At 47.4% G+C, this 14,908-nt stretch overlaps 1 protein-coding gene across 2 annotated transcripts in view; it reads right to left on the minus strand.

Annotated features, from left to right (window-relative positions):
• Positions 1–14,261, minus strand: part of DUS3L (dihydrouridine synthase 3 like) — a 241,275-nt gene extending 227,014 nt beyond the window's left edge. Inside the window, exon 1 of one of the 2 annotated variants that reach the window (XM_078663631.1) lies at positions 14,126–14,261. The gene's annotated coding sequence lies outside the window, so the exon portion shown is untranslated. Of the gene's footprint in view, positions 1–14,064 lie in introns of both variants that reach the window. The other variant, XM_078663632.1, reaches the window with a different exon arrangement.
• Between the last annotated feature and the right edge of the window lie 647 nt (positions 14,262–14,908).

Below are 14,908 nucleotides of genomic sequence, written 5' to 3' on the forward strand. Positions count from 1 at the left end.
GTGCAGAGTAGTGAGTGCAGAGTAGTGAGTGCAGAGTAGTGAGTGCAGAGTAGTGAGTGCAGAGTAGTGAGCTGCCTCAAGTGAAGTACTCTGGTACCCAAGGATGACTAGCAAACAATATTATTCACAACATTGCTTACTATTCAGCAACATTTGACAGTTTGCAACTCATCTTTATACAACAATTCAGAGTTTGATAACGAATTAATGTAACACATTGTAATGTACAATGCCAATAGCTCAAACTTTAAAGCTGGGAGACCTATTGCATTGTAAATGCTTGTTAGTTTTGGTTCAGATCAATCAAAGGTACAAATACAAAAGGACACCATGCCTCCTGCTCGTTTTGTTATCCTGTATCCTTGCATTGAACTATCACAACTGAGAGAGCGCAAACTGACCTAAATGTATGAGTGCATCACACTTACCCGTAGTAAGCACAAATCATGAGGAGAAATGCCATGAGTGCTAGTAGTATCTGCAATTATATTCTGAATGTATAGCTAATGTAGAGATTTAAGAAGAAGTGGAACTAATACAGAAATGTGTGACACTATATGATTTTATTAGATGTGATTATTCCTGAATCCATGTCGTGTAGCTGCTAAAATGTAAGATGGCATGTGGTTAAACGCAGAATGTGGTAGGCCTCAGGGCCAGAGCTAGAAGGGAAGGGGAAGGTGTTTCTTTTCACGATATGGATTGCACTAATGTTTTGGTCATTGCATTAATGGGCCATGATTTATAGATGTGTTTACTGAATAATAGAATAAAAGTATTAACATGCTTTAATTAATGAAGAAGTTGAATGCTATAATCATTATGAGAAATGCTGTAGGCCTGAAATGTTTTAACATTGATTTACACGTACTGGTCTGGGCCGAGAAATGTTGCGAACCTTTTTGGAAGTCTATGAGAGTTGGGATCTTGGCTGCAGATGTCTGTCTGCAAGAGAAAAGGGGGGATCCAATTATAAATAATATGAATAGAGGTCTGTTCAGAAGACGGCCCAGACATGGAGGAGGGTTCCGGAATGTTTTAAGGGGTATCAGCGGGCCGGAGAAGAGTCTGAGAAGCAAGGTCAACTCCAACGTATGAGGCCCAATACAAAGCAGCATGGAAAAAGCCAGAAGCTACACCACGTGAGGGGCGTCTCACGAGGGGCGTCTCAAATGTTGTTGACTGTTTTGTATTAGGGACAGCACCCCTGGGTGGAGTTAGAGCAGATGCCTGAGGACCCTTTAGAGAGCGGATGGGTAGGCAGAGAGGGGTCATGACTGGAGAACTATAGGTTTTCACCAAGAGACTAAGAGTGAGTGACTTCCCTTGGGGGTCATTCACTGCTGACACCTTTTGTTAGGTTGAGACTTGGTTAAGTAGGGATACCATCTAGAGCAGGGTAGGGACAGCCTAACCTGTGTGTTTTTCCTCCAACTTAAATGAAGGAGAGATCTCAATATGCGTCAATGCTGATAGCTTTATTATTCTTAGAACTTGTGTTGGTAATTTCCGTTGCTCGTCTGAGGGCTTTCAGAGAGCACATGTATGTAGTTGGACCTGTGTATCTCGTGAATCTCATTCTGAGATGCCTGTATTTGCAGCTTATCCTAACCTTACAATAAACTTTTGAAAGCTAGAAGTTGTTTGTGATCTTTTGGAGCGGAGTCCTTTATTGGGTGAACTAACTTGGTAAGAGATGCACTTTCTTCCCTCAATGACAGGCAACAAAGGTTCAGTCGACCAGATCGGGGTTTAGATCAATAGTGATAAGGTATCGATCAAAATCTCGCCCTTCCAGTTGGTAGCTATAGAGGATGGTTGCCTTCTTGAGGACGGTGACCTAGGCCAGGTTAGCTTACCCCAAGGCCCCTAGAGATCGATGATCGGAAGAATCGCCCGCCGAAGAAGATCCGGATGACGTGAGACAGAAAAAGCAGCAGTATCGGTCGAGAGTGAGTATAAAGGGTCATGCGTGTTAGATTGCGGTGTTTTTGTATTGTATCTATGTTGTAATGTCTGGCGGAGTTGAATGTCTGTAGAGTGACTGTGGAACAGGTTGTGAGCGCGCGCAACCGGTGGAAATCTTAAGTTCAAGGAGAGCTTAAGTGGTTCGGGTGTATCGGACACCCAGAGTAATTGTCAACTAGTGTGAAGGGGGTCATGAGGTACCATTGATCACCCGAAAGACCGAGATAGGGGGAACGTAAGAGTGAGTGCGTGAGTAACGGACGCTGGTCGGAGGTTACTGTGTGTGTAAGCAACCTATCAGAGAGACGATAGACATTTCGTCAGTTGTGTTGACAATTACATATAGACTGTGGACGTACAGTCGAGGGAAGTGACCGCTTGGTCGGAAGTAGTCATTTTTCGGTGTATGAATGGGACGCATGCATGACCGGGAGACGAGTTGAGAAAGGAGGGGTGCTGCTGCGAAGCGGAGAAAAGTGACGTCAGGAAGTGTCGCGCTGTGATTGGCCGACCGGAGAAAGACCGCGCTGTGATAGGCCAGCTAGCAAAGACGTCAGAAAGTGTTGAGCTGGGATTGGCCGACCGGAGAAAGACCGCGCTGCGATAGGCCAAGGTAGCAAAGCCGCGCTAGGATTGGTGGATTGTCATCAGGAAGTAAACAGAGTAGCGAGGCTGGATATTGTGCGTATAATTATGAAGTGTTTTAAATGGCTGAGAGCGGCGTTTAAAAAAGAGAAGCGGGGATCGGATGAAGGGGAAGAAGCCCCGCCGGAGGGTACGCCGGCTCGTTACATGGCAGTGAATGTTGGGCTGCATACGATCCTTTGGATAACAGAGTGGAGTAAGATTACGGAAGGAAATGAGGAACTGACGTTCCCGAAGTACGGGACGTTCAGATTAGAGGTGTTACATCGATTAAAATCAGTCATGACCTCAATGAGACCCTTGCCTAGACCGACTCAGTTTGAAGCCCTTGATGCATGGATTAGGGCAGCGCATGTAAAGAATATGAACAGACGACAAGAAAGGGTGAAACGATCGGTAAGGGCAGTACAGGATGCCAGATGGGATGCGGATGCTAAAAGATGGAGAGTGCATAACATGGAAGTCAATAAACTGTACCCAGTGTTAGAGGTGCCCGGAAATAAAAGCCCCCTAGAAGAAGATGATGAGAGCGAAACAGAGGACAGCCTGATAAACAGATTATTGACAGACAGGCCACCCCCGTATAATAGAGCAGGGGGAGAGGTCGAGCATAGTGAAAGAGAAAAGGGGGGCAATGCAGGAGAGCATGGACCGCTTCCCAGTTCAGAGTGGGATCCTGAGGCAAAGAAAGAGCTGTCCCAGCCTAGTCAGGTGCAACAGGTAGTCGGGAGGTTTGTGGTACAAAGAGCGCCGGAAACGGAGTGCGCCACATCCTACGCATTACCAGATGCACTACAGGTACCTGTTACCATAGGTCCTATAATATCGATATATGACCCAGAGAGAGCAAGAGGGGAAGAACGGGTACGGAAGGACGGAGAAAGAGCAGAGACGGCAAGGAGGAACGATACGATCAATTTCCCAAGTCAGATGCCGATACCAAGAGAGTGGAGCACCCCGGTGCACACAGCAGGGGATCCAGGAGGGGATCCTGGGGGCCCTAGATGGCCAGTGGATATGAGGGGATCTGGACGAAAATCCTTTCAAGAGCTAAATGAGTACATGAAGAAGTGGGATGAGGCAGTGGAGGCTCACAAGAGCATCATAGCTGCGGAAGCTGGAAGGGAAAGTCAGGACAGCAGAGCTCGGACTCACTGCGGGGCTGGGGAGAGCAGCCCGGAGTGGGACTGGAGAGAGAGAGATAGTAGGGGAGTCACCCATTGGGCCCGGAGTGGAGATAGAACGGACCTGGAAAACGGGGGCCCCGGGAGTGGAGGGGTGGCGCGCCCAATACTCAGTGAAGGGGAGAGGAGAACGCAAGAGTACAGAAACAGCTTTAAGTGTACCCACTGTGTGCCCGGCACCAGAGAACCGAATGGGAGTTGTGAGAGGTCGCACCATAGTCCCTGTGATGACGGACACGAGCGCAGCCCAGGGAATATGGGGAACCAGGAAGGATCGTATCGGATACTGAGCGATACTAGGCAAAGGGAGAGTAGCAACCAAAGGGAAAATAACAGAGAGGCGTACGGTGAAAGGAGAGAAGAAGGAGAGAGTGGGCAGAGCAAGAGTGGGGGTAACAGGCCCGTGTTCCATCACCTTCCAAGATCGGATGGCCGAGCATGGGACCTGGAGAGATGGGAGCAAGGGAGAGCACTCATTAACTCTCCCAAGCCCAAACGTAGAGCTCGGAGTTGGGATGGTAGGGAGACCAGTGAGCCCCCTTCGAAAGACATATTGCGAGCTGAGATAAAAGCCAAGAGACTCGATGTCGCCAGCTTAAGGTCAGACCTGGATGACATGGTAGATGGTACCCTGCCTTTAGAAAGAATGGAAATGTATGAGCAGGATGAAATACTGTATATGGCAAAGGACATCACTCGAAAGGCGAGAGCAATCCATGAGAAGTTAGTCGAACTAGCAGGCAAATATATGGTGGACCTGTCAAGAACCAAAGCATTACAGGGTAACCACAGGCTACATTACACAGATCGAGACCTAGATGAGAGGAGAACGATCGGGCTGAAAACGCACATAAGGGAACTGATCACTGGAATAAGGACATGGAGGGCACTAGATAAGTGGGAAGAGAGGTGGTCCAAGAAAGGGACCGTCAGGAGAAGCACGCTTGGTACGACACCAGGAAGGCTGCAGGGAATAGGAGCATACCCTTTGCGCGAAGTCGCAAATGGGAACTATGTGCATGTCCCTTGGAGTAGGGGAGATTTAGCTGCTTTTACCACCTCCTTCCCCAAATTGCGGGAAAACCCAGTGGAGTGGTACAAGCAAGTTGAGAGATTTGTAAAAATCTCAAAGGTCCTATGGATAGATCTGAACACGCTGTTTGACATTGTAGTACCAGGAGATCTGTGGACAGCATGCAAGGTTAGCGCTGAGTGGCCCACAACGGAGCCGGAGAGAGATGCTAAGACTAATGGGCCGTCCGAGATTGTGATGGCAAAATTCGAGAGAGTGATGACTTGGCTGAAAGAGAAAGTGCCAATGCAGGACATAGATTGGGTCAGAATAGACCGAACTAGACAGGAACCCAAAGAGACAGTCCACGAATATTACGAGAGATTGCTGAAGGCGTTTAAACAGTATAGCGGTCTGGATGTAATGGATCCAAAAGACATAGGGCAATTTGTGTACAAGTTCGTCCTGGGACTGAGACCGGATATTAGTTTAATGATTCAGCAACACTTGATTTGTTGGCAAAATAAACCCCTAGACGAAATACTGAGATATGCCAGGTACTGCTGTGATGAGATAGACTCCAAGGCTAAGAAACTAAAAGAAAAATTGATGGTGGTACAGATGCAGGCAGCAGGGAAGGGGGGACAGCAGCAACAGCAGCAAGGAACAGGTACAGGAGGAAAGAAGCAGTACAGTCAGAACAAGGGCAATGAGGAGAGTTCCACCTTTAGACCCAGAATAGACATAGCTGCCTTGAAGAAAACGACTAGGTGCCACCAGTGTAACGAGGTGGGACATTGGAAACGCGAGTGTCCCTACAATGTAGAGATAGGAGAACAGGAGATAGAGGAGGAAGAGGTCCAGAGCGCGCCTACAAGAGGGGTGACGCCATACCAGGGAAAGGTGCTCAAAGGGGGGGGGGCTCCTCCCCGAGCCCAGTTCCCGCAACCTCCCCGAGTAGGGACTATGGGTAAGACCTATAGACAGATGCCCCTGTTTGTAGAAGGAGAAGAGTGCTATTATGTGGACCCATTAACCGGACAGAGAGTGGAAAGAGAAGACTGCACCCTCGGGGCAGCCTTAGAGGTGGACCAGAGGGGACCCTATGTCGAAGCAGAAGTAGCAGGGTGCCCCACGACATTTCTGGTGGACACAGGAGCCACTAGATCCACGATCAGATCAGCTGCAGTTCCAGACCTGCCCATGTCTGGAGAGACCATACAAGTGGTGGGGGTCGCAAACAGGAGAATAACCAGCCAATTGACAGAACCGGTACAGGTGAAAATAGGGAAGTACAGCGATGAGCACCAGTTTGTGGTTTGCGATTCAAGTCCTGTGTGTCTGCTAGGCAGAGACCTGTTGTGTAAATTGAATTGTACAATATACTGTACACCTCAGGGAGTGGAGGTATTGACCAATGATGATGACGCAGACTTCAAAGTTGCAAACTCAAGAATATGCGTGGAGCTGTACCCTACTTTGACAGTAGATGAGCTCCCCTGGGACTTGAGAGAGACAGTGGCACCAGAAGTATGGGACTTCACTGGGGAAGAGATTGGATTGGTCAAAGGGGTGGACCCAGTGAAAATTGTAGTGAAACCGCATGCTGAGTTCCCAAGAACACCCCAATATAAATTGACTCCAGAAACGATTGCAGGCATAAAACCCGTGATCGAGTCCATGATTAAACAGGGAATACTGAAAGAAATCGTGGGTAGTCCATGCAACTCCCCGATTATGGGTCTGCAGAAACCAAATGGGAAATTCCGGATAGTGCAGGACCTCCGAAAGATTAATAACATAGTCGTTTCGTGTTGTCCAGTGGTACCGAATCCATCAGTGATACTGTTTCAGATTCCATTCCAAGCTGAGTGGTTCACTGTGATTGATCTTTGTCAGGCTTTCTTTTCGATCCCTCTGGACGAAGAAAGCCATTTTCTTTTCGCATTTAAGCTGGAAGGTCGCGTCCTAACATGGTGTCGTATTCCTCAGGGGTATACAGAAAGCCCATCGATCTTCAACCAGCTTTTGAAGAAAAATCTTGAAAGTCTAGTGCTGCCCCAGAAGTCAGTCCTGGTCCAGTACATAGACGACCTCCTCGTGGCGTCAGAAACAGAAGAAGCTTGCAGGGAGGACTCCATTGCTTTGTTAAATCACCTAGCTGCCAATGGGCACAAGGTGTCCCCGGGAAAGTTGCAGTACTGCCTGACAGAAGTGCAGTACTTGGGACACCGAATAGAGAAAGGCAAACGAAAGGTGTCACCAGACAGGATAGAGGCGATCATGAAAATGAATGCGCCTAAGACACAGAGAGAGGTCAGGATGTTCCTAGGGATGGTGGGTTATTGCCGACAGTGGATCGCGAACTTTTCACTGAAAGCAAAGCCCTTGCAAAAACTGACGCATAAGGAGGTGAGCGATCCGGTACCATGGGACAAAGACTGTTTGATGGCATTCCTACAGCTGCGAGAGGACCTGTGTCGTGCTCCGGCATTGGGAATGCCTGATTACAATAAACCATTCTTGCTTTACTGTTGTGAGAGAGAAGGTTGCGCGTTGTCTGTGTTAGTCCAAATCCATGGGAATGCCCGTAGACCAGTTGCTTATTTCTCGGCTACTTTAGACCCAGTAGCCGCAGCGTTGCCCGGATGTCTCAAATCCGTTGCTGCAACGGGTGTCAGCATTGAGAGATGTGAAAATATCGTCATGGGGCACCCGTTAGAGGTGTACGTGCCCCATTCTGTTGAACTGTTGATGACCAGGACCAAAACACAGCATCTGACCAACAGCAGGCTCACGCGCTATGAGCAAGTTATTCTTGCTGCAGAGAATGTGACCCTCAGGAGATGCTCTGTTTTGAACCCTGCCACCTTGATGCCACTCCCAAATGATATCGAGGATGATGATGAATGTACAGACCATGACTGCCTCGATGTGACTGAACTATGCACCAAACCCAGACCCGACATCGTAGATGAGCCACTGACCGACCCAGACGAAATTTTCTTTGTCGATGGCTCATGTGTAAGAGACGAAGTTGGGCAGTTGAGAGCAGCTTACGCTGTTTGTACAATTACTGGAGTTGTGGAAGCTGGGTGCCTGGAAGGAGTACACTCCGCTCAGGTAGCCGAGATTATTGCCTTGACACGTGCTTGCTTGGCAAGCAATCAAATTCGAGTCACCATATACACCGACAGCCAATATGGTTATGGGGTGGTTCATGATTACGGGCAGTTATGGTCTCAAAGAGGGTTCATGACCTCTTCAGGCTCTCCCATTCGCAATGGAGAGTTTGTGCGCCTGTTGTTAGAGGCGTTGCAATGTCCAGCAGGTATCGCAGTTGTAAAGTGCACCGCACATACCAGAAATGTGGACTTCGTCTCGCAAGGCAATAGATATGCCGACGAAGTCGCGCGGTATTGCGCGGAACAAGGGTACTCTTTCACAGAGGTGGAAGTGGGTGGAATAAATGTAAGGACTGAATTAGCCATGATATTGGAAACTGTTGATACTTGGGACGAACTGACAAACATGCAAGAAAATGCTCCTGATTTTGAAAAAGAAACATGGGAAAAGGCAGGATGTGTAGTGGGTGAGTCCCATTTTTGGGTCTCAGCAGATGGCAGAGCAGTGTTGCCCAATGAGATGGTGAGCCCAATGGCCAGACACATACATGGTCCCGTACACCTAGGGAGAGACGCTATGCTGAGAGTGTTTAGACAGACCTGGTACAATCCTAAGTTTAGAATAGCAGCAGAAGCAGTGTGCCAGCGTTGTGTGACCTGTCAGCAGCTGAACGTAGGGAAAAGAACACCAGTTGCACTGAGCCACATAGGAAGGTCTGGAGGTCCATTCAATCGAATGCAGATAGATTTCATTGAAATGCCGAGGTGCAACCGCCTCCGCTATGTCCTGGTGGTTGTTTGTGTATTCTCCAGATGGGTTGAGGCATACCCTACACGTAGGTGCGACACCCTCACAGTGGCCAAATTACTGCTTAGGGAGCTCATTCCGCGCTTCGGGGTGCCGGCCTCTTTGGAATCAGATAGGGGAACGCATTTCAACAGCGAGCTTGTGAAGATGATTTGTGCGGCTCTGAACATAGATCAGAAATTGCATTGCAGTTACCGACCAGAAGCCTCAGGAATTGTGGAGCAGATCAATGGCACGATCAAAGCCAGAATTGCAAAAGTGTGTTCCTCAACGACCCTGAGTTGGCCTGACGCCCTGCCATTGGTCCTCATGAGCCTTCGTAGTACCCCAGACAGAAGAACGGGGTTGTCACCACATGAGGTGTTAATGGGAAGAGCAATGAGGCTGCCATCTGTCCCAACTACTGCACTGTTAAATATCACAGATGATATGATCCTGGACTATTGTAAGGGGCTGTCTGACGCCATTCATTCTGTGTCCCTTCAGGTGCAGGCTGCCGAGGTTCCATCGTGCCAGGGCCCGTGCCATGACCTGTATCCTGGGGACTGGGTCCTGGTGAAAAAACATGTGAGAAGAAGCTGCCTGGATGTTCGTTGGCGTGGGCCCTTCCAGATCATCCTGATCGCGAACACGGCTGTGAAGGTGGGAGGCCTGCCCAATTGGATCCACGCGTCACATACGCGAAGGGTTCCAGCACCTCTGGAAGAAACAGCTCCTCTCTCGGATAGACGTCCAGCAGAGGACCGAGAAGCCATAGAGGGGGCTAGCCAAGCTGTAGAGGTGCCAGCGGAAGCAGGGAACGAGTCTGACCAAGCTGAGGACGGTCAGTACAACAGCGAAACAGACGACGCTACAGAAGGAGAAAGTAGCTGGGAGTACGAGTCAGACACTGACAGGTCTGACAGAGAGCGAGAACAGACAAGAAGGAGAAGGAGTAGAAGGGCACGTGGAGAAGCTAATTGGCCGCAAAGAAGGAGCTCTAGCCTGAGGTCAACTCCAGAGATAACCCTTCCTCCGATATCAGAAGACTCAGACCCGGAAGAAGGTGCTCAGGGCGCTGAAGCACCGGACCGAAGAAGGTCAAGAAGAGTGCGTGTGCCTAGCAGAAGATACTCCACCCCTGAGTGGACATATCTGGCGACAAATGTCTTTGAAACAGGAGACAGGGAGGATTCGAGCGGTGGTGGTGTCCAGTTCTGAGCCCATCGTCACCGTGGAAATACGACTGTTGGTACCCGGAGTCGAACAAGAAGGGTCACTAACATTCATGCTCCCCAGACCTCCCCGCCTCAGCAAGTTAAAACACATGTTTCTCTCAGAATTGCAATTCCCCGACTTTGGTACAACGATAACAGCCCATGAAGAGCACAATCTTCGTTTGGAAATACTGAACTTTGCTATCGAAGCTGCAGGCACAAACCTGATAGTAGATGCTTAAAGGACTTTGTAAATAAAGCGAGCAGAACAAGAAGATTACCTAGCGCCCAGGAAGCAGAGAATATTAGGGACCTTCCCTTGAGTTGATGGAGAAGGGCTAGGGTTGTCTTTATTGAACTGTTACAGGACCTTTGCGAAGAAGGTTGTCAGCTTCCAGTTGTGTGGATTCTAAAGACAAAAGGAGTAAAAAGAGACTGTAAAGGAACGAGAAGAAAAGAACTTTGTGCCAAGATAAGAGAGAGCTATATTGTCTGACGAAATGGAAGCCGGCACCCAGAACCGCAGAGCTAAATGTATAATAGGTACACTAATAGTAGGAGTGATAATATTAATAGCTTTAGTGGTAACAATTTCTTATGTAAAGGGACATGAGGAAGAGGCGAAGGTAACTGATGTGAAATCTGTAGAAACGCTTACACCCACTGTTGCTGGTGAGAAAAGGGAAAACACTCAAGAGAAAGCGTTATTAGCTGCAGAAGCCCGCAGGTTACACGTAGATGAGTCCCAAGGAGACTTTAGGTCAAATGCTTATGCTAAACTCTTATATGAATACGTGGATGCCATGGAGGTTAAGGACTGTTACGTCTGCATGCAGTTGCCGGCGTCTGTAGATGAAGGCATTAGATATCATCACCTCCCGCTGACATATGGCATTACATGTAGCTTATTGCTTAGTATATTTTATGGGAGAGATAGTTTTGAATACTATTTCTCCAACTATGATTCAGTGTTGCCAGAAGTCCCAAATTATAAGCAGATGAACAAATGGGACTACTGGAAGAGTGAAGACAGATTGGCCAAGTTCTTCATTCCTTGGATTACCTTAGATACTTCACATGCCCGTAGAAATAACCTGACATGCAAAGTGTCAGAAGTCGAGAAGAAGTTCATAGGGCAGGTGGATGATCGTTACAGGAGACAAAAGATTTTGAAAAAATCAGGACAATGGAAAACAGATTGGACCGAGGAAGAGAAGGCACACAAGAGAAAGGGTAGTAGTGGTCCAATAGCTTTAGATAAGACGCAGAGAGGAAAGCTATGTCTTCACCGAGCCAAAACGTATTACGAAAATGTATACGTGGGAGAAGTCAGCTGTGAACATGCTTTCAATATAGAGTACTATACTAAAGATTTCCTGAAGGGAATGCAAGTGATTCCAAATGTGTATTTTGTATGTGGAAGAAATGCCTACGTGAGACTACCTGACAACTGGTATGGATCATGTTACCTAGCAATTGTCTTCCCCAAAATATATCATGCACAAGACTTAGAGATCATCGAGGGCAAGACATCATCGAGGGGAAGGAGAGATATAGGAGATGCAGAAATGGTTGGAGATGTCTTTGGAGCTGTGTTCCCTCTTTTGGGACTAATCCTTAATGATGTTAAAATTAGACGACTGGCAACAGTCGTCGACAGGTTGTCTGCCAGCACTGCTCAGTCCTTAATGCTGGTAGAAGGAGAGATGCAATCGATAAGGGCTATGGTTCTTCAGAACCGTCTTGCGTTAGACGTCCTACTAGCAAAAGAGGGCGGAGTCTGTAAGGCTTTGAAGGTCCAGGAATGTTGTACTTACATTCCAGACAATTCAAAGCCCCTTGAGAAAGTTATTAGGAACATAACTGATATTCACAAGGAGATCGAAGACTTGAGTAGAGAAAATGTCTGGGAAAAGGTGGGCCACGGAATGAGTGAAGTTGGAGGGTGGATCTCCACCCTAGGCAAAAGCTTTGTGTGGTATATACTAAAACCTATCATCATAATATTGATCTGTGGGATCATATTGTGGGGATTGGTGAGGGTATTCAAATGGTACAGAGCAAAAAGGTCAGAAAGGGCCCAAAGAGAGCAGCTGCAGAGATTGGCTGCCATACAAGATAATCAGTACAGGAGTCTGAGGGCTCTGGAAACGCAGAGACAAGTTATGCTAGCAATAACTGCAGTTTAAATGTTAGTGATGACCCTGAGAGGTCATCAAAGGGGGGAACTGAGAGAGCGCAAACTGACCTAAATGTATGAGTGCATCACACTTACCCGTAGTAAGCACAAATCATGAGGAGAAATGCCATGAGTGCTAGTAGTATCTGCAATTATATTCTGAATGTATAGCTAATGTAGAGATTTAAGAAGAAGTGGAACTAATACAGAAATGTGTGACACTATATGATTTTATTAGATGTGATTATTCCTGAATCCATGTCGTGTAGCTGCTAAAATGTAAGATGGCATGTGGTTAAACGCAGAATGTGGTAGGCCTCAGGGCCAGAGCTAGAAGGGAAGGGGAAGGTGTTTCTTTTCACGATATGGATTGCACTAATGTTTTGGTCATTGCATTAATGGGCCATGATTTATAGATGTGTTTACTGAATAATAGAATAAAAGTATTAACATGCTTTAATTAATGAAGAAGTTGAATGCTATAATCATTATGAGAAATGCTGTAGGCCTGAAATGTTTTAACATTGATTTACACGTACTGGTCTGGGCCGAGAAATGTTGCGAACCTTTTTGGAAGTCTATGAGAGTTGGGATCTTGGCTGCAGATGTCTGTCTGCAAGAGAAAAGGGGGGATCCAATTATAAATAATATGAATAGAGGTCTGTTCAGAAGACGGCCCAGACATGGAGGAGGGTTCCGGAATGTTTTAAGGGGTATCAGCGGGCCGGAGAAGAGTCTGAGAAGCAAGGTCAACTCCAACGTATGAGGCCCAATACAAAGCAGCATGGAAAAAGCCAGAAGCTACACCACGTGAGGGGCGTCTCACGAGGGGCGTCTCAAATGTTGTTGACTGTTTTGTATTAGGGACAGCACCCCTGGGTGGAGTTAGAGCAGATGCCTGAGGACCCTTTAGAGAGCGGATGGGTAGGCAGAGAGGGGTCATGACTGGAGAACTATAGGTTTTCACCAAGAGACTAAGAGTGAGTGACTTCCCTTGGGGGTCATTCACTGCTGACACCTTTTGTTAGGTTGAGACTTGGTTAAGTAGGGATACCATCTAGAGCAGGGTAGGGACAGCCTAACCTGTGTGTTTTTCCTCCAACTTAAATGAAGGAGAGATCTCAATATGCGTCAATGCTGATAGCTTTATTATTCTTAGAACTTGTGTTGGTAATTTCCGTTGCTCGTCTGAGGGCTTTCAGAGAGCACATGTATGTAGTTGGACCTGTGTATCTCGTGAATCTCATTCTGAGATGCCTGTATTTGCAGCTTATCCTAACCTTACAATAAACTTTTGAAAGCTAGAAGTTGTTTGTGATCTTTTGGAGCGGAGTCCTTTATTGCGTGAACTAACTTGGTAAGAGATGCACTTTCTTCCCTCAATGACAGGCAACAAAGGTTCAGTCGACCAGATCGGGGTTTAGATCAATAGTGATAAGGTATCGATCGAAATCTCGACCTTCCACTGCCCTCAGAGAGGTGATCCTCCTGGGTTCATACACATACATGCCAATAAACCCGATTCAGGCGGTAGAGCCTCAATTTTATCTCCCTCCTAAAATAGACTCTTTTTCAATAGGAGTCTACTGAGGGAACTACATTATCCCCATTTTTTTCTTCAAAATCTTCCACTTTCCTGTTGTTAAATATTGGGATGTATGTGTACCACCCAAGTGGTCTTCGGTCTCCCATAGCATTTGTATTCCTCCAGCTCCGGGTACATACCTTTCCTCCTCATGAAAGGTCTTCTCTCGCATGAGGACGAACTGTCCCTACCCGTGGATGTGATCACCCACTTATATATTCTATACCTCCAAAGATGCTCGCTGATACCCTACCTTGTTCCTGGTATATACCAATTACCCTCGGACACGTGTTGATTTAAAATACAGTAATAACGGCGCTGCAATGGTTCCATTTTCTTCTCTGATGCAGTCCCATCCTTACCCCCGCCAATGTGTTCTATCCCCGTCCGCCTTCTCCCAGTTTGAAAGAAATGGAAACACACCTACGGCAGCCTCGGTTTCCCTGCACAGACGCACGCTGCCTGCCTGCTGGAGCTGAATCAGGAAGTGAAAACAGAGCCGGTGTTACACTGAGAAAGCCTCGGCCGGAAACGACACCCCAAGCCCCGGTGCCGCTCGTGCTGGATGGGAGGAAAGAGAAACAAGCGAACAGCGACATCTGCCTTACACACGAGGGAGAACTCTTCGGCCCGCTTTCCTTGACAAGCGTCTGCAGACAAACGAATCAGTTACTTTACATTAGAGGTGGACGAGCGGGGCTCTAAGTGGGATGAACAAACTAGGGGGTCCCACAAAGGGGCGTGGCCAGTGTAATTAAGGGCGTGGCTTTAAACACGTAAGCTAAAAATCTGTGTTTAGCATAGTGTGCCCCCCCCCCCCCCCCCCCCGACTAGATATAGGATCCAACAAATAACATCATACCTACAACACGTTCCTAGTTAAGAGGGATTGGTAGCCTTTATACTTGGCCAAAGGGCAGTTAAGGATGCCTTTCGGTGTGCAGATGTGAACTTTGCTTCTGGGTCGTGGAAGATTAAATGATGATATTAATTTAAAAATACAAAAATATAATTGACAGATACCATTTAGCGTGGGGGTGGGCAAGCAGGGGCTACTGGGTCACAACCATGGAGGTGGAGGTTGGTGATATTTTGGGGAGCAAGAACTCAGAACTCAACAATCAGACAACAGACACAATAATATATTGGACATCCCAGTGCTTATCATAGTAAAAAGAAAGTACTTCCCTGTCCCTGAGACATGGC

The sequence above is a fragment of the Lissotriton helveticus genome, chromosome 10 (assembly GCF_964261635.1).
Source record: "Lissotriton helveticus chromosome 10, aLisHel1.1, whole genome shotgun sequence".
NCBI classification, from domain to species: domain Eukaryota; kingdom Metazoa; phylum Chordata; class Amphibia; order Caudata; family Salamandridae; genus Lissotriton; species Lissotriton helveticus.